This window comes from Pelobates fuscus, chromosome 12 (assembly GCF_036172605.1).
Source record: "Pelobates fuscus isolate aPelFus1 chromosome 12, aPelFus1.pri, whole genome shotgun sequence".
In the NCBI taxonomy this organism is placed as follows: domain Eukaryota; kingdom Metazoa; phylum Chordata; class Amphibia; order Anura; family Pelobatidae; genus Pelobates; species Pelobates fuscus.
In genome coordinates, this window is record NC_086328.1 from 6,579,806 (window position 1) to 6,600,899 (window position 21,094).

A 21,094-nucleotide genomic window follows, 5' to 3' on the forward strand; every position below is an offset into this window, starting at 1 on the left:
AGAACAGATATAAGAAAATATGTTTGCACACCAATTACCATTACTGTCAGACTCAGACAGCCTCTGCAACTCTCATGCAGCTCAGCCAACCATCTAAATCGAACTGCTGACAAAACAGCTGCTGTTGGGATTGATCATTCTCAGCCTGACCGTTGGTAGATAACCACCATGTGCTCTGCTGTATTGGTTCTGGCTGGTTTGTACACCAGGCACTGCTTGTACAACAGATGTCAGTCCAAGGCCAGGGTTACAGTGTCTCTTGTTTTGGTTTCTGCTAAAGTCAACTTCTGGAATAAAAGGGAGTCATGACATGTCACACATGTCTTGTGTCTTTAAGGGGTTAAGTGCCAGAAGATGCACATTACATGTGTCTCTTGCAGGGTTTTTGGTATAAGTGTTTTTGTTTTCGATATTTTCTAAAACTGCACCACGTGTTGGGATATAAAGGTCCACGACTTCTATTCCATCCTGTGCTATTAATCATTTCCAATAATCCTATGCTATAGGGAATGACTGAGAGTCTTGGGAGTGATCTCCCTTTATTGTCGAGTCCTATACACACAGAAGACATGACAGGGTGCTCCAGGGAAGCCTAATGGGTGTGTGAAGGAGTAGTGCACACTGTCAGCATTCCCTTCCATCGTCTGCTCGTTGGCAGGTAAACAAAAAGAGCATTCCTGGAGTGTGTGCAAGGCAGGTGATGGCTGGGGGGTCGGAGTGGGAACCAAGCACAACTCCAGCAATACAGGGAGACAAAGCCAGCTCAGACTCTCTCATAATTCCATGGATTTAGAAGGCTTATATCCAAGATGGCCTATGGTATGTTATTTTACCTGAACAGCCAGAGATCTGGCTATGGCTGCAATGAGTTACCCTCTGAGCTATACCTGGACTGACTAACAGGGCACACTGCCATTTAGCCATCACAGTCGATGAGGAAGGGACACAACATACCGTTCAATGCATTTGTTGCTGGAATGATAAATACAGGCTACACACTGATCAACCACAACATTAAAGCCACTGACAGGTGAAGTGTATAACATTGATTTTATTCTTACAGTGGCACATGCCAACGGGTTGTGATATATAAGGCAGCAAGTGAACAGTCAGTTCTTAAATTTCAGGTGTTGGAAGCAAGACAAATGGGCAAGCATAAAGATCTGAATCACTTTGACAAGTGGCAAATAGTGATGGCTAAATGACTGGGTCAGAGCACCACCAAATGGCAAGTCTTGTGGTGTGTTCCCAGTATGCAGTGGTTTGGACATATAAAAAGAGATGACGAAAGGTCAACCAGCGAACCGGGCGTCCAGGGCTTATTGATTCACATGTGGATCTACAGTAGCCCGTCTGCTCCAATCACACAGAAGAGCTACTGTAGCTCAAATTGCAGAAAAACTTAATGCTGTCCATGATAGAAAGGTGTCAACACACAGTGTATCGTAGTTTGCTGCATGTGGCCAGAGACCGGTCAGAGTGCGCAAGATGACTCCTTTCCACCGTCGAAAACATCTTCAATGGGGACGTGAGCATCAGAACTGGACAATGGAGCAATGGAAGAAGGTTCCTTGGTCTGATGAATCACAATGTCTTTTAGATCAGGTGGATGGTCGGGTGGGTGTCGTTTACCTGGGGAAGAGCTGACCGCAGGATGCACTATAGGAAGAAGGCAGTGTTATGCTCTGGGCAATGTTCTGCTGGGAAACCTTGGGTCCTGGCATTCATGTGGATGTTACTTTGACACGTATCACTTACCTAGAGACTGTTGCAGACGACGTACAAATCTTCAGTGACAAGCCTAATGGTGCCAATATTGGCTGAAAAAACACAGTATATGTAAAATTTTGAGATGATAAGTCATAATGAACATTAAAAAGCTTTTTTATCTTGATCGGGCAAGGCACAACATGAACAAATTGATAAACACTTGGAATGGTGATAATAATAGTAATAACATATATCTAGACATTTAGCCAGGAAAGGACATCCACACTGCCACTAATTCCTAAATACATCCTAGGGGCTAGATATTATTATATTACTCAGATTAATGAGACTTGCTTTCTGCACTGTGGAACGATGAAAGGCCTTGCAAGGAACCAAAATTGTCCTAAAATGATGCAAGAGAAGGGAGTATTTATACGTTTATTACATGGCAAAATAAGATCAGGAAGGAGTGATTCCTAAGGAGGCTTCGAGGTCATTGTGTGTAAACCCAGAAATAGTTTTCCACTTTATATTGTTTATACAAAGAATAACATACACATTTATGAACATTATAATGCTTTATGATATGAGCCAGCCAATCCAGATCTTCCTGCTGATTTGGTAGAGGAACAGACGTTACAGGGTTACAGTGCCCACAGCAAACAGAAGCAAGAAGACATGTCGGAAGCAATACGGGGAGAGCACAACCGCAACTACTGACCCCTCCCAAGTTTAAGTGTATAATGTATTTTTCTCTGCCCAAATAGCCCCAGTAAATAAGGGTTTTTTAAACAAGGGAAGTTACTCAAATATATAATTAATATATATAAAGCCAGGGGTGATATTTTTGACACACAGCACTGTGCTGCCTGTCCATAATAATAATTCATATTGCACATACCTACCTTCTTATTTCAATTGCTCTGTCACTCTACAGCCGAAACCTCAGATGCTCATGCTGTGGCTAATTGAAAAGTTGTGACACTTCAAACTCTAGGACTGGGGATGTGACTCTGAGGACTGATCTGATTTTGTATTTCAATCTTTTATCTGTAATGGTTGGTGATTCCGTTAACCAGGTCAGCCACTTCATGGCTTCACACTGTGTGCTGAGAGATAATGGAGTAGCTGACATATTTTATAACAGCAGAAAATTTCCTAGAAAACGAAGGTTATCATAGCAGGAACACAGAGATGTGATGTGTGTGTTTCTGTATTGCACACATGGCTGTGTGGCATTAGTTATGGTATCTCCTTATTGTCTTCAGCTCTGTGTGTTATTTATCTGTATTTTATGTGTATGTGTATCTCTGTAGTCTTCCCGGTCTTCTGTTTTTTATAGGTATCTCAGTCAGGCACCCAGCTCTTATATCTCTATTTTTCTGAGCTCAGTTTTCGGTATGATTATCTCTGTATTGTGCTCATCTCTATGTATATTATAGATATCTTTATGTTGTGCCCAGCTTGTTTTATCATGTGAGCATATCTGTATTATGCTCAGTGCTCTGTATTGTATGAGTATCTATGTACTATATTAGGAGGAGTAACATTCTATAGGAGGAGTCTGGTTCTCCACCATCTTAAAATTTAATTAACCACCACTGACACTCACAGTTAAGGGCACACACAGTGTTATGGACACATGCACACACAGTTACAGTCTCAACTGTGTACACACACATGCACACACAGTTACAATCTCAACATTGAAATTAATCTAATATTAGTGTCATATCAATGCTTTCTCTTTGCTGACTGCCAGCCACAGCTTATAACAATGATTGACATGGAGTTAAGATGGAGGCGTCCACATCCAGGACTATTTCAGGGGTTTAAATTAACACTGTAGACACTGTAACTGCTTCATGTCATTGAGGTGGTTATGGTTTCTGGAGTCTCCTGACTTTGTCCTTCCTTTCAGTGTCAAACCGTTATTAACATTATAATGCCAAACAAGAGTCCAAGGCAGCTCCTCCCCTCTGCGCTGCTTAGATTAATGAGAAAGCATCAGCCAGATCAGCAGTGGATGTCTGTGATTGACGGAGAGTGTCAGCTGACTGCTTTCAGCCTATCACAGTGCCCATTGCTGGTATGAATTGGTATGGCTAAGGAATAATGTAATCTCTGCTTTAGTAGTGGCTGGGTTGTGAGTGAGCATGGACCTTATTCAATTTTATAGTGTGCAAAAATGGTCTCACACTGAATGGAGGGACAGCACCAGGGGACTCCAGGCACTATAGCCACTTCAATTAGATTAAAGTGTTATGGTGCCTACAGTGTCCGTTTAAGTAAAGTAATATGGACAAGTCTTTGGGCCTACAGAACATGAATATTGGGCCTCATTGAATACCTTCATTTACTAGAACTTTTTAACAAAACCAGAACGCATTTCACATTTCTATATTCCTTAGAAATAATATGCACACATTCACAAACGGCTTATTCACTAAACAGTAAACATTCATAAATTGAAAACCAATTGGCAAACTCTGGGCCCAAATAGTTAATTTGAAAACATCCTCCAACTCAGCCATGCTGACCACTCGGCTGTTTTAGCCTAAATCTTGCACTTCGGTTTTCGATTTTCATCAATTCAGTGAACAAACCCAAGTGTTTTATGTTTTGGTTGGGGGTTAAATGATTAGTCAGAATTTGCTAATTAAATGATTCAGTTAGGATTTGGCTCTCTAGCTTAGATGCCTTTTAATGTGTTATTTGTTGTAACAGCTGCTAGGCAAAGTAACCCCATCTCCATTACAAATAACAGACGTAACATTTTGGAACTGCCATAAAGTTATCAAACTGCAGGGACGACTGGGAAGCAGCAATACCACTGAAACATGCCTGGTAGACTCTCAGTTAGAAATATGGACAAAGCCGTTTATTAAGGCACGTTGTGTACATGGATTCTCTTCGTGTGTAACAAAGAATGTGCATAGAGCGATATTATGCTGTTCCACTCTCCCATAGCAGGTGCACACTAATTTAAACAGCGAGGGAAGAAAATATAGCCAGAGCACAGTCAATGCAAAGTGGCAGTACTGTTCTAAACACTAGAGACTGAATTGAGAAAAGAGGACAACTGTTGCTACTTTGCCAACATTTTACTCTCAAAGCATATAAACTAATTTGGTAAAAGCATTGAAATGGACAGTATTTTTTTTTTATTTTTTTTTTTAAAGCAAATAAAAAGGTAGCAGAAACGCTGCCTTAGCAAGCCCTCCCTTTCTAACCTCAGCCAGATTTTCTGTGGCTGTCCAATCACAGGCTTCCCAATGCAGCTCAATGAGAAGTCTTTGCAAGGCAGGTGCTCTGGGCAATTGCTGCCTCTTGAGTTTATCTCCACTGAGCCAATCAAACCAGGAAGTAACAGGACCGGATGTCTGATTGACAACCATAGGTGGAGCCAGGTTAATTGATAAAAGTGTTAATTTCTATTGAAATCCGCACTTTTTGCAAAATGGAAAAATATAGGACATACTCTTCACACTCTTCAAAATATAGGACACCTTTTACCCATATGTTTTAAAATCTGAGCTTGAAGACAGGACCTGACATACATGGGCACATACAGTAACATGAAATCATTCAGAGCCACATCAATATAGAGTCCAATCACATGCAATAACATGAAATCATACAATCATATTAACATACAGTATATGATCACTCACAGTAACATGAAATCATACAATCACATTAATGAACGGTATATAATCACTCACAGTAACATGAAATCACACATAGTACATTAACATACAGTATATGATCACTCACAGTAACATGAAATCATACAATCACATTAATGAACGGTATATGATCACTCACAGTAACATGAAATCACACATAGTACATTAACATACAGTATATGATCACTCACAGTAACATGAAATCATACAATCACATTAATGAACGGTATATGATCACTCACAGTAACATGAAATCACACAGTACATTAACATACAGTATATGATCACTCACAGTAACATGAAATCATACAATCACATTAATGAACGGTATATGATCACTCACAGTAACATGAAATTACACATAGTACATTAACATACAGTATATGATCACTCACAGTAACATGAAATCATACAATCACATTAATGAACGGTATATGATCACTCACAGTAACATGAAATCACACATAGTACATTAACATACAGTATATGATCACTCACAGTAACATGAAATCATACAATCACATTAATGAACGGTATATGATCACTCATAGTAACATGAAATCATACAATCACATTAATGAACGGTATATGATCACTCACAGTAACATGAAATCACACACAGTACATTAACATAGGTATATGAACACTCACAGTAACATGAAATCAGACAATCACATTAATGAACAGTATATGATCACTCACAGTAACATGAAATCATACAATCACATTAACGTACGGTATATGATCACTCACAGTAACATGAAATCACACAATCGTGGTATAGTCCCCACTTTTGGGATATGGTGAAGGTTGATCTGCGCTGGTAGTTGTCTAGGTGCTCATAGAAGAAATAAAAATAGCCACAGATAGTGCTCTCAATAAAACAATGGTAGATGCATAAAATATAAAAATGGTGGTACTCACAAGTGTAGAGCAGGCTCACTGCTCTATGTTGATAGCGTTGGTGGTATGATCCCCACCTAGGATTTTAAGTGTAGAGCAGGCTCACTGCTCTATGTTGACAGCGTTGGTGGTATGATCCCCACCTAGGATTTTAAGTCTAGAGCAGGCTCACTGCTCTATGTTGACAGCGTTGGTGGTATGATCCCCACCTAGGATTTTAAGTGTAGAGCAGGCTCACTGCTCTATAGACAAGAGATACTTTTATATGTAATGTTACCGTATAGCCACACACTATACTATAGTTATATAATGTTACCGTATAGCCACCTACTATACTATAGTTATATAATGTTACCATATAACCACATACATTACTATATTTATATAATGTTACCTTATAGCCACATACTATACTATAGTTATGTAATGTTACTGTATAGCCACATACTATACTATAGTTATGTAATGTTACCGTATAGCCACACACACTATACTATAGTTATATAATGTTACCGTATAGCCACCTACTATACTATAGTTATATAATGTTACCATATAGCCACATACATTACTATAGTTATATAATGTTACCGTATAGCCACATACTATACTATAGTTATATCCTGTTACCATATAGCCACATACTATACTATATTTATATAATGTTACCTTATAGCCACATACTATACTATAGTTATGTAATGTTACTGTATAGCCACATACTATACTATAGTTATGTAATGTTACCGTATAGCCACACACTATACTATAGTTATATAATGTTACCGTATAGCCACCTACTATACTATAGTTATATAATGTTACCATATAGCCACATACATTACTATAGTTATATAATGTTACCGTATAGCCACATACTATACTATAGTTATATCCTGTTACCATATAGCCACATACTATACTATATTTATATAATGTTACCTTATAGCCACATACTATACTATAGTTATGTAATGTTACTGTATAGCCACATACTATACTATAGTTATGTAATGTTACCGTATAGCCACACACTATACTATAGTTATGTAATGTTACCTTATAGCCACATACTATACTATAGTTATGTAATGTTACCTTATAGCCACATACTATACTATAGTTATGTAATGTTACCGTATAGCCATATACTATACTATAGTTATGTAATGTTACCTTATAGCCACATACTATACTATAGTTATGTAATGTTACCGTATAGCCACATACTATACTATAGTTATGTAATGTTACCGTATAGCCATATACTATACTATAGTTATGTAATGTTACCTTATAGCCACATACTATACTATAGTTATATAATGTTACCATATAGCCACACACTATACTATAGTTATGTAATGTTACCGTATAGCCACACACTATACTATAGTTATGTAATGTTACCTTATAGCCACATACTATACTATAGTTATGTAATGTTACCATATAGCCACACACTATACTATAGTTATGTAATGTTACCGTATAGCCACACACTATACTATAGTTATATAATGTTACCGTATAGCCACACACTATACTATAGTTATATAATGTTACCGTATAGCCACATACTATACTATAGTTATGTAATGTTACCGTATAGCCACACACTATACTATAGTTATGTAATGTTACCTTATAGCCACATACTATACTATAGTTATGTAATGTTACCATATAGCCACACACTATACTATAGTTATGTAATGTTACCGTATAGCCACACACTATACTATAGTTATATAATGTTACCGTATAGCCACACACTATACTATAGTTATATAATGTTACCGTATAGCCACACACTATATTATAGTTATGTAATGTTACCGTATAGCCACACACTATACTATAGTTATATAATGTTACCGTATAGCCACACACTATACTATAGTTATATAATGTTACCATATAGCCACATACTATAGTATAGTTATGTAATGTTACCGTATAGCCACACACTATACTATAGTTATATAATGTTACCGTATAGCCACATACTATACTATAGTTATGTAATGTTACCGTATAGCCACATACTATACTATAGTTATACAATGTTACCTTATAGCCACATACTATACTATAGTTATGTAATGTTACTGTATAGCCACATACTATACTATAGTTATGTAATGTTACCGTATAGCCACACACTATACTATAGTTATGTAATGTTACCTTATAGCCACATACTATACTATAGTTATGTAATGTTACCTTATAGCCACATACTATACTATAGTTATATAATGTTACCGTATAGCCATATACTATACTATAGTTATGTAATGTTACCTTATAGCCACATACTATACTATAGTTATATAATGTTACCGTATAGCCACATACTATACTATAGTTATATAATGTTACCATATAGCCACATACTATACTATAGTTATATAATGTTACCATATAGCCACACACTATACTATAGTTATATAATGTTACCGTATAGCCACCTACTATACTATAGTTATATAATGTTACCATATAGCCACATACTATAGTATAGTTATGTAATGTTACCGTATAGCCACATACTATACTATAGTTATATAATGTTACCATATAGCCACATACTATACTATAGTTATATAATGTTACCATATAGCCACACACTATACTATAGTTATATAATGTTACCGTATAGCCACCTACTATACTATAGTTATATAATGTTACCATATAGCCACATACTATAGTATAGTTATGTATTGTTACCGTATAGCCACATACTATACTATAGTTATATAATGTTACCATATAGCCACATACTATAGTATAGTTATGTAATGTTACCGTATAGCCATATACTATACTATAGTTATATAATGTTACCGTATAGCCACACACTATACTATAGTTATATAATGTTACCGTATAGCCACATACTATACTATAGTTATGTAATGTTACCGTATAGCCACATACTATACTATAGTTATATAATGTTACCTTATAGCCACATACTATACTATAGTTATGTAATGTTACTGTATAGCCACATACTATACTATAGTTATGTAATGTTACCGTATAGCCACACACTATACTATAGTTATGTAATGTTACCTTATAGCCACATACTATACTATAGTTATGTAATGTTACCTTATAGCCACATACTATACTATAGTTATATAATGTTACCGTATAGCCATATACTATACTATAGTTATGTAATGTTACCTTATAGCCACATACTATACTATAGTTATATAATGTTACCGTATAGCCACATACTATACTATAGTTATATAATGTTACCATATAGCCACATACTATACTATAGTTATATAATGTTACCATATAGCCACACACTATACTATAGTTATATAATGTTACCGTATAGCCACACACTATACTATAGTTATGTAATGTTACCGTGTAGCCACATACTATACTATAGTTATATAATGTTACCGTATAGCCACATACTATACTATAGTTATGTATTGTTACCGTATAGCCACATACTATACTATAGTTATATAATGTTACCATATAGCCACATACTATAGTATAGTTATGTAATGTTACCGTATAGCCATATACTATACTATAGTTATATAATGTTACCGTATAGCCACATACTATACTATAGTTATATAATGTTACCATATAGCCACATACTATACTATAGTTATATAATGTTACCATATAGCCACACACTATACTATAGTTATGTAATGTTACCGTGTAGCCACATACTATACTATAGTTATATAATGTTACCGTATAGCCACATACTATACTAAAGTTATGTATTGTTACCGTATAGCCACATACTATACTATAGTTATATAATGTTACCATATAGCCACATACTATACTATAGTTATGTAATGTTACCGTATAGCCACATACTATACTATAGTTATATAATGTTACCATATAGCCACATACTATACTATAGTTATATAATGTTACCGTATAGCCACACACTATACTATAGTTATATAATGTTACCGTATAGCCACATAATATACTATAGTTATATAATGTTACCATATAGCCACATACTATACTATAGTTATATAATGTTACCGTATAGCCACCTACTATACTATAGTTATATAATGTTACCTTATAGCCACATACTATACTATAGTTATGTAATGTTACCGTATAGCCACACACTATGCTATAGTTATATAATGTTACCGTATAGCCACACACTATACTATAGTTATATAATGTTACCGTATAGCCACATACTATACCATAGTTATGTAATGTTACCGTATAGCCACATACTATACTATAGTTATATAATGTTACCGTATAGCCACATACTATACTATAGTTATGTAATGTTACCTTATAGCCACACACTATACTATAGTTATATAATGTTACCGTATAGCCACATACTATACTATAGTTATATAATGTTACCGTATAGCCACATACTATACTATAGTTATATAATGTTACCGTATAGCCACATACTATACTATAGTTATGTAATGTTACCGTATAGCCACATACTATACTATAGTTATATAATGTTACCATATAGCCACATACTATACCAGGGGTAGGCAACCTTTTAGCAGCACTGTGCCGATATAGGATTGTGATGTCCCGTAGCGTGCCGATCCTCAGGCCCGTCGCTACCAGGCAAGCTAACCAAGCAATTGCTTGGGGCCACGAGCTGGCCTGGGCCCCCAAGCAGGGCCGGCGCTTCCAATAAGGCTGCAGCCGTCTGAGCGCTCTATAGAGAGCCTCAGGCGGCTGCAGCACTGCCTCTCTCGTCACCTCCCCTTCCCTGTAGCGTGGCCGAGCTCCTCTTCCTCCTGTCTGGCCGGGTACCACGTGAGATTCAGTTTCCTGTTCCCGGCCGGACTGACAGGAAGTGCACCCTGAGCTCGGCCACGCTACAGGGAAGGGGAGGTGAGAAGAACATAAAGAGGGAGGGGGGGAGTAATGTCCATTTTGTTTGGGGCCCCCAAATTCCTTCAAACGGCCCTGCCGATCCTATTTTTTTAAATTGAGGTGTGTATGCTGCCGTATTCTGCTTGTGTTATATATACTGTAATTGCTTTGCATCGTTGTATTTGTGCGTATATGAGCTGTTATATTGTATATGTTCATTAGTAGTTTATGGTATCGTGTATGATACATATGAATGTGGGCTGTGTATGAGGGCTGCTTGTGGAATTGTGTGTGGGTGGATATGTCACATTGTGTGTTAGGTAGTGTATGGGGGCTGTTTAGGGTTTTGCATGTGAGAGGCTGCATGTGGGATTGTGTGCATGTATGTAGATTGTTAGTGGTGTTGCGTTTGTGGGGATTGTGTGTATGTTTGGGTGTGGGCTGTTCATATTATTTGTATGAGGGGAGGTTTATTCTGCAGATCTGTGTATATCTAGCAGTGTGGGTGGCTTCCCTGGGTTCCACTGGGGACCAGCTTGGGCAGGTACAGGTCAAGGACAGGAGCTGCAACATCAGCTGTGGGCTGCTCTACTACAGTGTGGATTCCCATTCACAAGTGCTGGGAGGAAGTGATCTGTGATCACTTCCTCTAAGTGCTGCAATGCATAAATTGAGGATTGTCCTTCACTACCTCTTTGTATTAGCAGATATCTGAAGTTTCACTGAGACTCCTGATAGGCCAGACCCTGTTTGGCTCTAGCAGCCTTGAGTGCCGTGGAAAGACACCTCGAGTGCCGTGCATGGCACTAGTGCCGTAGGTTGCCTACCCCTGTACTATACTATAGTTATATAATGTTACCGTATAGCCACACACTATACTATAGTTATATAATGTTACCGTATAGCCACATAATATACTATAGTTATATAATGTTACCATATAGCCACATACTATACTATAGTTATATAATGTTACCGTATAGCCACCTACTATACTATAGTTATATAATGTTACCTTATAGCCACATACTATACTATAGTTATGTAATGTTACCGTATAGCCACACACTATGCTATAGTTATATAATGTTACCGTATAGCCACACACTATACTATAGTTATATAATGTTACCGTATAGCCACATACTATACCATAGTTATGTAATGTTACCGTATAGCCACACACTATACTATAGTTATATAATGTTACCGTATAGCCACATACTATACTATAGTTATATAATGTTACCGTATAGCCACATACTATACTATAGTTATATAATGTTACCGTATAGCCACATACTATACTATAGTTATATAATGTTACCGTATAGCCACATACTATACTATAGTTAGGGACGTTGTAGCCGCGAGGCAAACAAGGCATTTGCCTTGGGTGGCATTTTCCAGGGGGCGGCAAAAAAGCCGCCCCCAAATGCCCAGGGTAAATGCCTTGTTAGCCTTGCGGCTAACTGACATGCTGGGCTGGCGGGTGGCGCTGGCGAAGGAGCACTTTCCCCTGAGCTCTCTACTCAGCTCCCTCGCGCCGCCCGCAGAGTGAGGCTGGGAGCCGAAATATGACGTCATATTCCGGCTCCGGCTCCCAGCCTCACTCTGCGGGTGGCGCGCGAGGGAGCTGAGCAGAGAGCTCAGGGGAAAGTGCTCCCTCGCCAGCCGCCCGCCCGCACCGCCCTGCAGCCACTGGACCACCAGGGAATGGGAGAAACTCCCCCCCCCCCAGCATTCCCAAAGGTAAAGAGGCTGGGGGGGGGGGTTTAAATAAAAAAATGAGAAGTGAGTATTAATGTGAGTGTGTGTGTGTGTCTGTTAGTGTGTGTGTGTCTGTTAGTGTGTGTGTCTGACGGTGTGTGTCTGTTAGTGTGTTTGTTTGTCTGTTAGTGTGTTAGTGTGTGTGTGTGTGTGTGTCTGTTAGTGTGTGTCTGACTGTGTGTGTCTGTTAGTGTGTGTGTGTCTGTTAGTGTGTTTGTGTCTGTTAGTGTGTGTCTGTTAGTGTGTGTGTCTGACTATGTGTGTCTGTTAGTGTGTGTGTCTGACTGTGTGTCCGACTGTGTGTGTCTGTTAGTGTGTGTGTCTGACTGTGTGTCCAACTGTGTGTGTCTGTTAGTGTGTGTGTCTGACTGTGTGTGTCTGTCATTGTGTGTGTGTCTGTTAGTGTGTGTGTCTGACTGTGTGTGTGTGTGTCTGTTAGTGTGTGTATTTTAGTGTGTGTGTCTGTTAGTGTGTGTGTGTCTGACTGTGTGTGTCTGTTAGTGTGTGTGTGTGTGTCTGTCTGTTACTGTGTCTGTCTGTTACTGTGTGTGTCTGTTAGTGTTTGTGTCTGACTCTGTGTGTCTGTTAGTGTGTGTGTCTGACTGTGTGTGTGTGTGTGTGTGTGTCTGACTGTGTGTGTGTCTGTTAGTGTGTGGGTGTGTCTGTTAGCGAGTGTGTGTGTGTGTGTGTCTGTTAGCTAGTGTATGCATATCTGTCAGTGAATGTGTGTGTATTTAGAAGGCGGGGCAGGGTTGGGTGGGGGTGGCGCGCGCGGGGGGGGGGGGGGGGTCTGAGCTTGTCCTGTCTAGGCCAGCACAAAACCAAGATACACCACTGCATATAGCCACATACTATACCATCGTTATATAATGTTACCATATAGCCACATACTATAGTTATATAATGTTACCATATAGCCACATACTATACTATAGTTATATAATGTTACTGTATAGTCACATACTATACTATAGTTATATAATGTTACCGTATAGCCACATACTATACTATAGTTATATAGCCACACACTATACTATAGTTATATAATGTTACCATATAGCCACATACTATACTATAGTTATATAATGTTACTGTATAGTCACATACTATACTATAGTTATATAATGTTACCGTATAGCCACATACTATACTATAGTTATATAGCCACACACTATACTATAGTTATATAATGTTACCATATAGCCACATACTATACTATAGTTATATAATGTTACTGTATAGTCACATACTATACTATAGTTATATAATGTTACCGTATAGCCACATACTATACTATAGTTATATAGCCACACACTATACTATAGTTATATAATGTTACCATATAGCCACATACTATACTATAGTTATATAATGTTACCGTATAGCCACATACTATACTATAGTTATGTAATGTTACCGTATAGCCACACACTATACTATACGTACACACATTCCGCTGAAAACACACACAGACTGCTGAATGCATACAGACTGCTGAATACACATACACACAGACTGCTGAATATGTACATACATTCTGTTGAATACACACACACACAGACTGCTGAATGCATACAGACTGCTGAATACACACGCTGCTGAATACACACAGACTTTTGAATACGTACATACATTCAGCTGAATACACACACACACACAGACTGCTGAATGCATACAGTCTGCTGAATACACACACTGCTGAATACACACAGACTTCTGAATATGTACACACATTCAGCTGAATACACACACACAGACTGCTGAATGCATACAGACTGCTGAATACACATACAGACAGACTGGTGAGTACACACAGACTGCTGAATACATACACACAGTCTGCTGAATCCATACACAAACACACACACACACACACACACACACATACTGCATTGAAGGGTGCAGTGTATGTGTTTGTGTGTATGGGTGCGGAGTGTGTGTATGTGGAATGCTGTGTGTGAGGGGTGATGTGTGTCTCTGAGAGGTACTGTGTGTGAGAGGGGTGCTGTGTGTGAGAGGGGGGCTGTGTGTGGAGGGGAGGTGCTGTGTGTGTGGGGGGGGGGGGGTTTCTTTGTGTGTGAGAGGGATGCTGTGTGGGGGGGAGGCGCTGTGTGTGTGAGAGAGGGGTGATGTGTGTGTGAGGGGGTACTCTGTGTGCGGGGAGGTGCTGCGTGTGCGTGGGGGTGCTCTGTGTGAGAGGGGTGCTGCGTGTGGGGGGGGCTTTCCTGGGGAGTGCTGTGTGTGTGAGAGAGGTGCTGTGAGGGGGGGGAGGTGCAGTGTGTGTGAGAGGGGTGCTCTGTGTGTGGGGAGGAGCTGTGTGTGTGAGAGGGGTGCTGTTTGTGTGGCGGGTGCTGTGTGTGAGAGGGGTGCTGTGTGTGGGGGGGTTCTGGGAGGGGGGCTGTGTGTGGGGGGAGGTGCTGTGTGTGTGTGAGAGGGGTGCTGTGTGTGGGGGGTGCTGTGTGGGGTGTACTGTGTGTGTATTGTATGACTGACCATGTGACAGTGTGTGTACTGTATGACTGACCATGTCACAAGTGTGTGTATTGTATGACTGACCATGTGACAGTGTGTGTAGTGTATGACTTACCGGGTGACAGTGTGTACTGTGTGTGTGTAGTGTATGGTTAACCAGGTGACAGTGTGCATGTACTGTGTGTGTAGTGTATGGTGACCATGTGACAGTGTGCATGTACTGTGTGTGTAGTGTATGGTGACCATGTGACAGTGTGAATGTACTATGTGTGTAGTGTATGGTTGACCAGGTGACAGTGTGCATGTACTGTGTGTGTAGTGTATGGTGACCATGTGACTGTGTGAATGTACTGTGTGTATGATCATTAACTTGGATTATTGCAGTTATCTCGATACATTGTGTCCTATGTGGAGGAGGTAGTTGCAGTACTAATGGTGGTTGGCAGGACTGAGTTGGTATTCCCTCCAGTGACAGTGTTTATACCCAGGCCACGATGGCTCTCTGCCCCTAATATGGCTGGAAATGATTGCAGAATGTACCATTCTCTGTTCGGGGGGTTGTTTGTTCAGATTTCAGTTTTAGTACCAGTATTGGAGCTAAGCTAGTAATTTCTATATATTGATTGTATTAGATTCTAAACACACACAGTGTATTGAGTGCCATTACCCCCCATGCTGTGTCCAGTTACCCCCTCTATCCCTGTACTGATAGCATAGATCGCAGTGTGTGCTGCTAAGTACAGGGGGGAGACAGTGAGGCAGGAGACAAACAGGCTGGCCTATTTACTAAGCAGTGATTTTGGTGTCTGAGAAGCAATTGATAAAATTAAGGCCCAAGACAGCCGTGTTAGAAAGAAAGATACAACTGGACAAAATATGGGGGTTCGTGTAATTCGACTGTTTATCTTCTATTCTATATTTTGTTATATTATTCTATTATAAAGAGACAGAAAGATACAGATAGAATATTATTTATACTATATTAGGTACTGATATCAGTAAATATAAACCGATATCAGCCTATTTAATCTGATATCTGTCGATATAAACCGATATCATTATATATAAACCGATATCAGCAAATATAAACCGATATAATTATATATAAACCGATATTAGCCCATATAAACCGATATAATTATATATAAACCGATATTAGCCCATATAAACCGATATCATTATATACAAACCGATATCAGCACATATACACCGATATCATTATATATAAACCGATATCAGCACATATACACCGATATCATTATATATAAACCAAATCGCCAAATCAGCCATCATCCCAAATAGTAACCCCCTATAGCATGGCCTTCGTGAATATTCATAGAATACACTGAGAGGAAAACCTGATAGCAGATATTGCCCCTCACCTGTCTGGACAATGACCCGACGAATATTGCCCCCTGTCTGCCCAGGATCCTACCGCAGACGAATATTATCCTCTGTCTGACCAAATTAATATTACCCCTATACATTCCCGGGACCCTCCCCAAACGAAATATTGCCCCCTTTCTGCCCCAGGACCCTCCACTAACGAAATATTACCCCCTTCCTACCCTAGGACCCTCCACAAACGAAATATCACCCCTTCCTGCCCCAGGACCCTCCACAAACGAAATATTACCCCATCCTGCCCCAGGACCCTCCACAAACGAAATATTACCCCTTCCTACCACAGGACCCCTCTGCCCAAACGAATATTCCCCCCTACGTGCCCCACATTACTGACACACAGCAGGTACCCTATACCTGCTCCATTTATACAAAACCCACTGGGTCTTATCGGTTTATATGACACATTTAATTCCTTTCAATATATATTTATAGCAAATTAAACATATATTATATATTTATACACATATATAGATATTATATTAGTTATTTATATAGATATTATATTTATAGATTTTTACACACATATATAGATATTATATTTGTATTGTGGTAGACCTGCAAAAGTATATTTATACACTCACACATAGATATCATATTTGTATATTTATACACTCACATATTTTGAAATTGTAATAGTTATTGTTTTAATATATTTATACACACACACATATAAACACATATTAAAATATATCATATAGAAGAAGAACGTGTGTGTGTGTTTAACATAGATATACACATATGCAGAGAAAGGTGTTTATAAAATTGTGTATATATATATAAATTACAATTATATTGCATTGATGTGTATGTACATTACTGCATTTAGTTATGTCTATATACATATATATAATTACAAAGTATACACAAAACATCTGTCTATTGTTCTGTCTGCTCGTTGTTTATAGGTAATATGCATCTGCACACTCTGTATATAAATGTCTGTGCTGTTTGTGTGTACATCTAATGTGTATAAATATGTCTATTTCTCTGTAATGTGCTTTAATGTTGTAGATCCTTTCCTATTACACACACAGGTCGGATTATTTTTATTGAATAGCAGTTACTGTCCGGGGCAGTTTGGGTATAATGTGGCCTCCCAGCCCCCCTGTGCGCTAATCTCGGGGCCAGACTAGTGCCCCAGCCAGGGGGGGGATACAAAATACATACCGTGTACAGTACGGAGCACCTACCGCTACAATATACCGAGCCAGTGTGTACAATGTAATATAGAGAAATCTAGCTTCTATATGTTCCATGTGCTATATACACAGCCAGGCAGAGCACACCGTATACATAGTAACAGGAACACGGAGACTAACCCCAAATACACATTGTTACAATTACTGAGAACAATACAGTACTCCTGGATCATATATATACACACTGCACATTCTGTATTCTATCTATCTAATCTGTAATCTATCTATCTATCTCTTTCATAAAGTGTAGAAATGTACGGGCATTTCGATAGGAAATTCGCACATTGATACATACTGACACGGTATAAATACATTTCTTTATAAATCTGTGTAGATAGAAAACCTATGCTGACGCTGGAGGTATCTATAGCGCTGAAAGACATTTTATAAATAATTGCAAACCCCCCCACAAATATACAGTTGTGTACACGTGACTGTAATTAAATAATTTAAAAATGATTACCTGCAATCCCATATTATTGATTAAATACTACACGTGTATATGTATAATAGTGCACACATATACACTATATAAACACTGTATATTATATATATATATATACACACACACACACTATGTATTATAGATAAACATATATACTATATATTATATACACACATATACACTATATAAACACTGTATATTATATATATATACACACACACACATATACACTATATAAACACTGTATATTATATATACACTATATAAACACTGTATATTATATATATATATACACTATATAAACACTGTATATTATACATATACAGGATATAGTATAGATAAACATATATACTATATATTATACACACACACATATACACTATGTATTATAGATAAACATATATACTATATATTATATACACACATATACACTATATAAACACTGTATATTATATATACACTATATAAACACTGTATATTATATATACACTATATAAACACTGTATATTATACATATACACGATATAGTATAGATAAACATATATACTATATATTATATACACACATACGCTATATATTACAGATAAACATATATACTATATATCATATACACACATACACTATGTATTATGCACACATACACTATATATTATAGATACACACTATATGTTATATATATATATCATATATTGTATATACACACATACACACTATATATTATACACACACATATACACTATATATTATACACATACACACACATATACACTATATATTATACACATACACACACATATACACTATATATTATACACATATACATTATATATACACACATCCACACTATATATTATATATACACTATATATGTTATACACACTATATACACACACATACACTCTTTATTATATACACACATATACACTATATTATAGATACACACATTATATATATATATATATATATATATATATATTATACACACACACACATATATATATGTGTGTGTGTGTGTATTCACTCATATACAAACTCTCCCTGTGTGTGTGTGTGTGTGTCTGCGTGTATATATGCATGTACTCACACATAGATATACATTATATTCACTCACAAAGTCTGTATTTTCAAACTCCGTGTGTATGTACACTTAGAAATATGTTCAAAGTACACACTAAGTGAAACTATCCCTTTATCTAAATATACACTTAGAAATACGTACACTATATGAATGCATAGAGACATTCCCTCTCTGTATGTGTATGTGTGTGTGTGTGTGTATATTTATTTATACACACACAGAGAGAGACAGTGAGACATAGGAAACAAAGTATATCTGCTCCCACTAAGCTTTGCATATGCAGCCAGGTCTGGGGCCCCTGGGCAGTGTATCCAGCCATGTGTTTGGCCCCTGGGGCAGTGTATCCAGTTGTTCTGGGGGTCCTTCTTACCTGTGTGTAGGAAAGAAGTGCCCGGAAGCTCCTTACCCTGGAGTCGGTGAAGACAGGGGCCCATTCACACCTGTGCCAGGAGCCCCAGTCAGGCTGGGCACACACAGAGCATATCCTGGGTACAGGCTCCACCGCCTCCTGTCCTGCCCGCATGGAATGCTCCGCTGTGTGCAGGTGGCTGAGGGTGGGACCTGCTCACTGTCCGGGGAGGGGGAGCCCTGGTGCTTGGCCAAACAAAATACAGTCCCTAAAATACCTCAAGGTCAGTCCCTCCCCAACCAGCACTCAGGGACCCCTCTGACCCCACTCTGGGGCTCTGTGACCTGCAATAAGGGACCCCTCTGATCACACTGTGGTACCAGTGAACTCCAATAAGGGACCCTGTGACCCCCACTCAGGAACCCTGTGAACTTCACTCAGGTACCCCTCTGACCCCACTCAGAGATCCTCTGATGTCTAATTAGACACCCTGTAATCCCCACTAACTCTTATCTCCAGACACTGATCTCCCCTTAAACAACCCTCTGACCCCAGTCAGACATCCATCTGATGCCTCAGACACTCTGTGTTACCCGCCTCTCAGGCATCGACTAAGGCATCCCCTAATTCCCACTCGCATTATCTCCGCTCAGAGATTCTCTGAAATCCAGCCACTCACCCATTGCCTCATATTTTTTAAAGCAAATTAAAGCACACTTTGACCCTGACCCTCACATGTCTGTCAGGTAAACACTTGGATACTTAGTCACTGTGCCAATTTCCTCCACACTCCTTTACCTTCTGGAGCCACACTCAGACCCCCTGTGCTCCTGTCTGACCTACACTCAGACCCCCTGTGCTTACGTCAATCCCACACTCACATCCCCTGAGCTCCTGTCTAACCCAGACTCAGACCCCCTGTGCTCCTGTCTAACCCACACTCACACCCCTTGTGCTCCTGTCTAACCCACACTCAGACCCTCTGTGCCCATGTCTGACCCACACTCAGACCCCCTGTGCTCCTGTCTGACCTACACTCAGACCCCCTGTGCTCCTGTCTGACCCACACTCAGACCCCCTGTGCCCATGTCTGACCCACACTCAGATCCCCTGTGTCCATGTCTGACCCACACTCAGACCCCCTGTGCTCCTGTCTGACCAACACTCAGACCTCCTGTG

General features: G+C 38.8%; 1 long non-coding RNA gene across 1 annotated transcript; it reads right to left on the reverse strand.

Moving 5' to 3' along the window:
• Positions 1-1,031: 1,031 nt before the first annotated feature.
• Positions 1,032-20,142, reverse strand: LOC134579403 (uncharacterized). The gene is made up of 2 exons (XR_010086210.1): positions 19,937-20,142; positions 1,032-1,820 (listed from the first exon to the last, which is right to left on the reverse strand). It is a non-coding gene; the product is annotated as an uncharacterized LOC134579403 (long non-coding RNA).
• Between the last annotated feature and the right edge of the window lie 952 nt (positions 20,143-21,094).